The following is a 10,998-nucleotide window of genomic DNA, read 5'->3' as shown; positions in this document are numbered from 1 at the left end:
GCACAGAGGGAAGGGTTATCAGCCTCAGACTTCTGGTGACATGTCCCCCTCCATTTAAGGCCAGGACGACTGGGCCAGTGCTGGCAGGACTCTGGGTATCTGCTTCCAAATCAAAACCCGGGCCTCGTCCCAGCCAGGAGCCAGCATGGGACCGGCATGGCCACCTGGAATGGGATTAATAGGTTCAGAGTGTCACCAACCTTCTGATGTAGGTCTGCCTCAGGGCCCTAGGTAGCCAGATCTTGGAACATTCAGAGTGATAGAGAGAGAGAACAGGGTGGGTAGTGAGCCTCCCGTGGTGGGAAGAGCAGGGCTCAGAGCAAGTGGAGACTGCGTCCAGCTGCACTCCCTCGGCAGGTGACCAGGCATCACCCAGCAAACTAAGCCCTCTCCTAGGAATGGGAAGATTGCTCCCATCGCCTTGTGGGATTTAGGATGAGCCACTGGCAGAAGGATCCTCTCAAAAGCATGAAAGTCTTGGCAGAAAGAGGGCCTGGAGTTCAAGCCTGACACTTCTTTTACTTTATAGCTCTCAACTGACTTGTCACGAACTGAAGTTTCTTTTTTCTGTTTGTGCACAGAGCAGTCCAGTCTGTGTGGTTTGTGTATTACCCCTTTCCTGCATTTGTTCTTAATAACAACACCCTTTATCAGGCTACTTTTCATCCTGACCTCCAAGTGTCAGCCCTGCTCCCCAGTTAGGGGCCAGACTCGAGGAGAAAGCTTTCCATTCTGCAGGCAGAGTCAACCCCCTGGACTAGGACAGCATGGACATCATTGCAGAGGGTGCTGGCGGCTGGCTTCGTCTGCGTGGCCACCCGGATGGGCTCCTGCATCATGCTCTTCCAGTCTGTGGAGGGTCATTTTGTACAAACAGAATCTGGGAAAGATTAGGTCCATACTCACTTCCCCTTGATCTCCCAGGCGTGTTGCAGGGAGAAGAGAGATTAGATTGTGTTTATTGTTTCCAGAATGAAGACAGGAGATGCTCAGGAAATGCCGCGTGTAAGGTTTGGAGAATGACCAGGTGTACTCTCTCTCCTGGGATGCCTCAGGCTGCCTTGGCTGAGAAAGTGCACACATCCCACCAGGGGTCCCTTGGGGACCTGGCTGAGACCGACACCATTTTCTCAGGCAGAGACTGTCCCTTGTTGCTGTTGTCGTAAGTAGAACGTGACAGCACCTGAGTTCCCACCAACTTCCTGGGCGCCCCCCATAATGCACCCAAGCAGCTGGAAAGATACCACCCCACTGTGGCAAGCCCCACAGCTGCTGGGTAGTGGATTCCAGAGCTTTTGATAATGCTTTGATACATTTCCCTGTAAATATATTCCTGAGCATTCACCCTGGCATATGTATGTTTACTTGTAAACTGAACTGTTTAAATATATACATTACATAATGCAAAATTTTGAATGGTGAAACTTAAAATAAATAGCAGTTCTAAGATATTCCTCCTACAGCTCAGTTTGCAGACCACTGTTCAGAGACCAGGAGCTTCACTCCCACATTATCATCTGGAGATCACCAGGCCTTTGTAAATGAAATAAGCACAAGTACTCAGCACAAGCTGTCCATTTGATTTATCTACTTTCCCTCTTTGCTATGTGGCTTCTGTGTTCATTTGGGTTGTGCTGTCTTAGGATGGACCTCACCCCTGCCCTGACGGAACAGGAACCAAGGGACCCGAGGACCTACAGTGCCCTGAGAGCCCCTCCTGCCTGTGTGGCTCAGGACCTGACCGCCTCAGTAAGAAAGCGACAGTGATGGAGCCGGGCAGCTGGATGGCCCTGTTCTGGTCACCCTCCATTCGACTTTGGCGGTTTGGGAGGGGGTGGGGCACGAGAAACAGAAGTGGCTGTGTGATGTGTTCCTCTCCTGTGGCCATCTTGGCAGGCAACCAAGCAGTTGAGAACAGGCAGATATGACTTAAGGGTTTTCTGAACAAAAGAGGGCAGCAATTGAAAAAGAGGGTCAAAGTCTCATCTTGTTGGGCTCGGTTCCCTAGTGTTGGGTGAGGAAGTGACCCTTCATGCTTATGGAGGAGAGGGCCGGGGAGAAGCGGCCCTGCCTGCGGAGCACTGGAGTCAGGAAGGACCTTGATGAGCACCCAGAGCAAGAACGCGGGAAGGGAAGGGCTTGGAGAAGGAGACAGCCCTGCTGAGGTTCTCAGGGCTGGCTGAGAGGTTGTGTGGGCCTCAGCCTCCAGGAATGGCATCTGAAGGGTGCATCCTCTGAGCACGGCGTGTCTGCCTGCTTACTTTCTTTCCAGTGCCACAGGCAGGGCTCTGACAGTGATCTCATCCTTGCAGGGAGGAGGCAAAAAAGGGAGCAGAGAGACACCCTTAAGAACTGAAAGACTGAGGTGAGGAAAGGAGCCCAGGCCATCATGCCGGGAAGATGTGCCAACTGAGCCCTGTGCTGCTTAGACCTTGGGTGGGAAATGGGTTTCTATAGATAGGTGCATGCTGATGAATGTGTTTTCCCCACTTTATGTTTGTTTTGTTTCTTAGAATACCTTGGAAAATATAGCATTGTTTCACCTGAACTAAAGAGAAAAATTAAAGAAATAAGTGGCACACAGGCTGAGATGGGGGAATCAGAAGAAGCATGAGCAGAACAGCCCCGAGAGTCAGAAGGGATCCCTGCAGGGGATGGAGCTGAAGATGAAGGGTGACAAGCCCGGACGGTGCAATCTTCCTCCCTGGAGGGCTCCTGTGCCAGAAATTGCTTAAGCGGAATTCCCTGATAAGATGATGAATGGATCGGGGCCAACTTACCTTACTAGAATACTCCAACTCTGAGGATTAGTGGGCGAGGGTTCTGTTTTCTGCCTGCAACCAGACCCCCGTGGGAGGGCAGAAGATGGGCTTGAGGCTAAAGTGGCTGACAAAATGAGCCAGGTGGCAGAGGGCTGTCTGGCAGCCCCGGTGAACAGGCAGCAGCAAGCTCTTTCCCAGCTCAACCCAGGTCTTCTTGTCTGCGTGAGCAAGTAGCAATCTGACCTTTTGCTAAGAATTTTAACAGGAGAGTTCATCTGGAGCATCTCTTTTCACACATTCAAAACAAGGGAGTAATTGTACCGACCTTGGAGAAACATGACTTTCCCTGAGGCTCAAGGTCTGTTTCCTCCTCAGATGCCAAGAGGGACGTGAACAAAAGACTAGATCCCTAAAGCTTGTGGGTTTTCAAAGGCCAGGTTTGAGAGCCTCAGTTTGATTTTCTTCCTTCACAGAGTCTTGGGGAGAAGGCATTTTGGAAAGTCCTTTGAGAGCCACTGGCTTCTGAGCTATGTATCTTAGTACTGTATTTCTTTCAGAATGCTGTCTAATTCTTTCTGAAAAACCAGTAAAGGAGACTACTTAAAGTCCAAAGATCTCAACTCCTCTTGATTAGAAAATTCCTCCTAATTCTACCCTGATTTCATTCTGGTGAGGTTTACACCATTTCCTTATTCTTGCTCATGGGAAATAATTGTTCATATCCTCTCATAATTCCCTTTCACATCCTTAAAGATTTTTCTGCAGCAATTCCCTATGGGCTATGTGGTTCGGACTGATGTTACCTGTTGCAGCCTGGAGATTAAAGAAATAAGATGGACACACTGAAAGAGTGGAGGTGTGTGTGTGCATGTGCTCACATGCATGTATACATGTGAGCACACGTGCCTGTGTGAGAGTGGTTACTCAAAGAAGACAAATGCATAAAGCAATATGGCTTTGAAACACAACCAGAGATTTCAAGGGATCCAAAAGGTACCAGCATTTCTTAGAGACACATTAACAGATGCCCAGGATGTACCCTTGGCCTTATCAGAAACCTGCCTGGAGGAGGAGCACAATGGGAAAGGAGTGTGGTGACCTTGGAGGCATCTTGTGAAGAACAAGAGCATCACTTCCTTAAAGGCCATAAAAATAAGGTCAGAAAAAATAAAAGGACATGGAAATGGCAACACGTCTCTGAAGAAAGACTCCATCAGCTCCTCCCCTGGGGTGGTCGTCTCCTCATACTGATGGCTTTAGACCTGGCTCACGGTCCCCCTCTCCACACTGCTCAGTCATGAGTCCCAGTGACTTCAATGCCCATCCTTCTAATCTCTGCAGGGCCTCTCACACCCACGCCTCCCACTCCTCCTTTGCCTTTGTCCTCTGCTGCTTCAGCCCCTGCTTCCTTAGGTCTTCTCTAGACCAGGAACTGCAAGCCCTCTCGAATCTGAATCTCAAACATCCCACCCTCTCATCACCTTGATGCCAGAGATGGCTGCATGTCCACACAAATTTGTAATCTCTCTTCCATAGTATGGTTATCTCTGCGGAGGGCCTGCCCACCCTCTGCATGCCCATGAGACTAGTTCTTGCCAATGAAGTGTGAGTGGAAATGATGAGAACCACTTCTGAGCCCAGGCTGTAAAGAAATGAGTTCTCTAGTTCCCTTTCTGTCAGCCACATGCAGGTGATCATGGGGCTCTAAGGCATGGCAGAGCTACAAGATGGAAGAGGCCTGGGTTTCTGAAATAGTGTATGGAGAACTATCTGCTGAAGAGGCACTCTTGCTTTTAGTTGTCTTGCTAGTAAGAAATAAACATCGATTGTTTCTGAGGCTTAAATTCTGAAGTCTGTTTGTTTTGTCCACTCGCAAACCCTGACAAGTAACAGTCTGTCCCCTTGGCCCTCACTCCCTGAAGTTCCGACATCATCGATGCTTCAGTGCCACCCTCTGGTCCATTATCCTGCTGCCCTTTCACTTTCCATCACACCTTGATCACTTCCCTTCCCACCCAACGGGGCGTCCATGGTCCTCATTATGCTCCCTCCTTGCACACCCACTCAAATACCTGCCTTATCTTTCACTGCACTGCACCCTCCCAGCAGTACCCAACCCCAGTTAATTACGGTCCACCCACTAGGTGCCTGCAGTTGCAGAGCTAAATGCGACAGGCGGAGTACAAAACCTTGCTGACTTTAAGCTGATGGCCACTCCCAGTGGACCCTGGCAATTCCACCAGCCTCCCCTAGGTTAGTCAGTCTCCTGTTCTCCTGATTGACCAGAGCACACCTTCCTCTTCCAAAACGTCCATACCTTCTCTCTCATGCTCATTCTCAGTTGATGATCTTGCACCTAGTGCCTAAGAACTGCCTATAGCCTATTCTTAACTCAGAAGCCAGAAAAGGCCTTAAAACCAATACCTGATCATGTCAGTTCTCCCTAAAACCCTGCACTGGCTGTCCATCTACCCAAGCTGAACCAGTCTTCACAATAGTCCTGTCACCTCTCTGACCCAAAAACCCACCATTCTCTCCCTCACTTTGCTACAGTCACAGTGGCACCAATCCCTGTCACATTCCTGCTTCAGGGCCTTTGCACTTACTGCATGGAGGACATCTCCCCCAAGCATCATCTGCATGCATTACTCTCATTTCTAAGCTGCTGCTCAAGTACCACCTTACTATGAGACCTTCACTGAATAGCCTGTTTAAAACAGAAAGTGTGCTTCCCACCCCAGCACTTCCTATCCTACTCTACTTTATTTCTCAAAATAGCATTTATCACCGTCTATTTATTTAGTTAGTTAATTTATTGTCTATCTCCATACACTAGAATATAATCTTCATAGGGAAGCTATTTTGTTCATTTCTGTAACAATGCCGGGCACATAACAGATACAAAATAATTATCTGTAGAAGAAAAAAGATAGGAAGGGAAGAAGGGAGGAAGAGAGGGTGAGAGGAAGGAAGAAGGAAGGTTGCTCCCAGGCATGAGATCCAGCTTCCCAAGCCTGGAAGACCCAGAGCAGTTTGGATGCAAGAGGACACAGTTAGGCTGAAGTCAGCAGATGAGTCCTCCTTCTGGGTTTCAAGGTCTCATCTTCTCTGTGCCAGGGGTGCAGCCTGTTCTCTAGCCTCTCACTACTGTGGAAGTTCTCTGGCCTCTGCCCAGCATTGCTTCTAGAGGACAAAGTGCCTCTGTGTGATACTGTGGGCGACAGAGAATGGTTTCCTAGTGCTGGCTACTTACCTCTGCTTATTTAGCTATGTAACAGGATTTCTTGAATAAAAGCTCAATGTTAGCTGGTTGCAGTTTATTTTGATGCCATGGATGAATTTCTGCTTCTGATGCCTGCTCTCTTTCACTTGTTCTCACAGCCTTGCTGTGGCACCCCTTTTGGCCCTGCAGAGCCCCGCAAGGAAAGGGAGGAATTAAGAGGAAGAAAAAGTCCTTGGAGCTCACAGGGAACTCAGGGGCCCTCTAGCACAAGTTCATGTCACCCCCTAGGACCTTGGAATGGGCTTCAGAGATTTTGTAAATTCCCTTGACTTTTTTGAGTATTTTTCCTGGGGAGAGAGTCTACAGCTTTCATCTTATCCATCAAAAGGTTAAGAACTCTGATTTAGTTCAATCCCTCAATTTACAGATGAGAAAATGGAAGCACAGAGATGTGGATTGACTTGCTTAGGGACACAGGATGGCTAGGACTTGAATTCATGTCTTCTTTTCCAAAGCAGATGACAGATGCAAACATACTTTGCAAAATGTCACAGGAGTCCTCACTGCCAGTGACCTCTGGGATGCCAATGGGTTGAGCCGCTGGTGGCTGAGGCCTGTGGAACAGGGCTCTCCAGGCTGCATGTTTGGGGCCTGCCAGGGGCCACCAGTTGCTGACTGCCCACAGTGTCTACTCCATAGCCAGAGGGAGGAGTGTGGGGGAGATGAGTGCCCTCCTCCAGGATTTTGTGGAGACCAGCAGAGTCAGGGAGTCAGCTGTGCTGGCTCTCATTCCCCCTTCACCTGTGACTTATTCCCTGGGCCTTCTAAGGAAGAAACTATTTTTCTGCCTCAAGACCAGCCCAGCATAATATGTCCCAATAACTTTCACTTCCCCTAACTCTTTTCAGTGGGGGCAAGCTCACTCAGCTCTCTGCCCTTGGCATGCAAACAGCTTCTGAAAACCCCACATCTTCCATTAGGATGAAAAGAGGTACCTACCAAACTTGCCTGTACAATCCTACTTGTAGGTAGGATTCAGTCCTTACCCCTGAGTTGGAAATACTTTATTACCTGTTTGCATTTTGGTTTGGCCTCTTCCAAGGCACTTTGGGTTATCTCAACAACCCTTTCAACTACCCTAGTAGGTAGATATTAATCACCATTTCACAGAGAGGATGTTGGAACTGAGCAGGTGATTGACTTGTCCAAGGTCACTGAGCTGCTGGGGGCAGCTCTGGGAACTGAGTCTGGATTACATCTTCTCTCTACCCTGGGTCTCTTGTTTGTGATCTTTGCAGTTTGGGCACTTAAGACTTCAAGGGCCCCGAAAGCAGGGACTCTGCACAGGTAACTTCTAAATGTTTAATGCAGCCCCTGGGGTTGCTTCTGCCAATTACCACAAAGAAGGGAAAAGCTTGGCTCCTGCCTTCCTCCTCTGATCAGCTGAACCAGGCACGGAGACACCCCAGGTGAATGTCACAGGACTGTCAGCTACAGAGGCTCAGCCAGGGGCAGGTGGGGGGTGGGTGGCAGGGCTGCTGGCAGGGAAACCTGGGACTGGAAGGGGCACCCACCACCTATGAGCTTGAAAATGCCTCTTTGTTAGAAGCTCACAGAAACCACCATGGAGGGAAAGTCACATGCTTCTCTCAGATGGGCTCTGCTTCCATGGAGCCCAGACTCTGAGAGGCTTGGATTTTCCATGGGAGCCAGTGGCAGGGCTGGGGTAGGTCCTGGACCCAAGGCACTGCCAAGGCAGAGGCAGAGTGTCATGAACTGGTCACCGTGTAGTCTCCCAGTTGCTAAAAGTGTTTCATTTCCCTCTTCTGATCCAAGTGGCCACCATCTCACCCCTCATCCCCTTCCTGACTGGCGTTACTATACCAGATATGTTAGCATATTCTTTTATTCCTGTGCAGACATTTTTAAAGGGTAACAATAGAAACATTATTTTTAGCCACTATAAAGTGCCACAAACACTATTCACTAGCTTCTCGGCTAAAAAGCAAAAGCCCAGCAGAGGCACTTGAGCAGCAAAGATCTATCAAGGAATGGGGTGGGGACCCTTAATGAATGCCTCTCCATCCTGAGCACCAACCCACGGTGGCGGTCAATTCTGCAAAACCGCGGGAGGTGCTGTCAATGCATAGGGATATACCCGCAACTCCCACTGTTGGTCTCCCCACCCTCCCCCAACCCCACAGGTCATCTTCCACAAGGGACTGCTGCTGGGGAAGGGGACTGCTGGTCCCATCAAGGTGAAGCCCAGGGGTCCATCAGCACCAGCTGAGCTGGTTTCTTTCATCTTCAGCGCAGATCCTAAGGCCCCGCCCGACCTGTGGCTGCCACCATGCTAGGTCACCCTGAGGCTGGGCTCCGGTGGCAGATTTCCACTGTTGGTGGTGAGGAAAAGGCTGAGCACTTGCTCTCCAGCCCGCCTCCTGGGGTCCCAGCCACAGGGTTATGAAACTAGGCTGGTCTTTTCCCACCAGAGAGGGGAATCAGACAGCAGCCTAGAATAGCCACAGGACCAAGGTGGCCTTGCTATCTGGGAGAGAGATGACACCCCTCACACAGCACTAGGGGTGTGGGAGGAGAGCTTGAGCTTCAAACAATCGCCCCACCCAGCCCCAGAGCCCCACCCTATGCACACAACCTTCCAAATGGGGCCTCTGGCTTCTGTCAGGAGGGCCAAGTGACATCTTGGCTCCTGACCTCCAGCTCATCCAGCAGGGTATTCATGTCCAAGGAAAGGGGCCCCAGTATTAGCTGATTCACAAGCACACCTTTAACTGCTCGCTCTGTGCTCCCACGTTCAGTGAGTTGTAAAGTCTTGTCAACTCAACCTTTACAGGGTCTGCCCCATCCTCTCTACCTCCACCCTAGTGACAGTGGAGGGCAGAGTCCGCACTCTGGAGCCAGATGACCTGGGGTCACTTTTGGCTTTATCACCAACTAGTTGTGTGACCTGTAACACGTCACAGTCTCTTTTAGGTCTGTTTCCTCATCCATAAAACAGGGATGATAGTAAGCATAGGGTTGTCATGAGAATTAAGAGAGGTAATCTGTGACAAGGGCTTAGAACTGAGTGTAGTCAATTAAGTGCCAGATAGAGGTAAGCTATTTTTGGGCCAGGCTAGCATTTGTGCCTTTGAAAGCTCCCTTGGCCATGAGATAAAGTACAAATAGAGTGAGAGGCAGCAGTGGTGCAGAGAGGAGAGCCAGGAACAAGGTCAGAGGGCCTGAGTGTGACTTTTAGCTACTACTCATTCCTTAGCTGGGTGACCCTGAATCATTCTGCATCTCAGGTCCCTGGTCTATGAAACAAAGGATGATGATGCTATAATAGTGTTGAGGATAAAATGATAAAAATATAGGAAAGTGACCAGCCTATCGTAGGTGTTAGCTACATACTAGAGGTCCCATATGATTTCCAGGCATACCAAACCATCATTCTACACATTCTGTACACTCCATCCCATTATCTGATTTCCTATCATACTTATCTCCAGAAGCCAGAATTTCCTGTTATTTTATAAAATATAGCCTTTATTTTTTTGAAGCAGCTTTAGATTCACAGCAAAGTTGAGTGGAAAGTACAGAGTTCCCATATATCCCTTTCCCCTCTTCCCAGTGCTTTTATTTTATGGAAAAGAAATGAATTGGTTGGGTGAATAGGCTACCTATACATTTTTGCCTTTAGGCCTCAGTTTAGGGGCAGAGTCAACAGGATCCCAGAAGCCTGTGTGTTTATCTTGGGGTGTGGGGCAGAAGCCCAGGATTCCTTTTTTGCAACGTGTATAGGGGATGAGGGCCAGAATAGCCTGTGGACACACTTTGGGGCCAGGAACCTGTTTATGCGGCGGGAGGATGGCTGAAGAGGAAGCTGAGGGAGCTTGGCCTCGGGGGCTAGTTAGTAGGAGGCTGCACTTGCACCACATCAAGACTAGTGTGAAGGCCTTTGTGATCTTTTTCCCTTGCCTGACCCAGCCAAGGCCCTTGTAAGTACAGACAGTCCACACCAGGGAACTCTAAACACCTCCCTTTACTCTCCACTTCACCAATGCTTTGGTGAGGAGATTGGCCCAGGTTTTCCATCTTAACTCTCTGTTGCAATGAAGGTATGAAAGAATCAAATTAAAAATGCAGACTGCTAAGGCCTGTTAGAAAGTCTAATTTAGTAGGTCTTGGTGGGATCCAGGAACCTGCATTTTAAAAAGCTACATAGTGATTTTGGTACAGGAAGTCTTACAACACTGTTAGGTAGAATTCCTGAAAAATAAAACTACCTCAGATAATCTCCTGGGGGAGGCACTCTTCCCCAAGATAGTGGGCTCCTTCAGAACAAGGTATTTGCCTTGTCATCTTCAGACAACAGTGCCAGAGTAAGTATTCAAGGGGTGTATCACCCCAGGATGCGGGCTGAGAAGCAGTTTTCAAGACTTGGCTAAAGGCTCCAGCAGGTGGGCAGGAACCACTCCTAAAAGAAATATTCTGGAAGAGAGGAAAGCTGCAATTCTTTGAAGATCCTTAAATGAAATGGATCAGGAAGGACTCGGAGTAAGAGCAGCAAGATAAATATAAGAGGTGCAAACGGAAAGATACTGAAGTTAAAACTTCCAAGTGTTGTCATTGTCAAACCTGCTATAAGGAACATGTAATTCAGGAGAATAATCATATGCTGCCATGAATAATCATATGCAACTGAAACCTGAGAAGGTGTATGAGGTGGGTCTGCCAGACTTTCCAGGGTAAGAACAAGAAAGCTGGTCTTACAAATACCCATGGGTACAAATACCCAAAGAACAAATACCCTTGTTCTTTATGAGCATAAAGAACAAGAAAAAAGTGAGTTGTTTTCCCCATAAATTATCTAATACTTTTAATGCTATAAATGCACAGCCGTGGCTCTCTAACTGGCTTATTCTCTGGTTGTTGGGAGTTTGATTTTTGAAGCTAGAAAACTGGAAAAGCTATCATATTAACAAACTGTAGCTTAGTCATTTCAGTAGG

The sequence above is a fragment of the Manis javanica genome, chromosome 4, assembly GCF_040802235.1.
Source record: "Manis javanica isolate MJ-LG chromosome 4, MJ_LKY, whole genome shotgun sequence".
Lineage (NCBI taxonomy): Eukaryota > Metazoa > Chordata > Mammalia > Pholidota > Manidae > Manis > Manis javanica.
The sequence above is the reverse complement of the archived record's forward strand: the minus strand, read 5'-3'. Positions refer to the sequence as shown.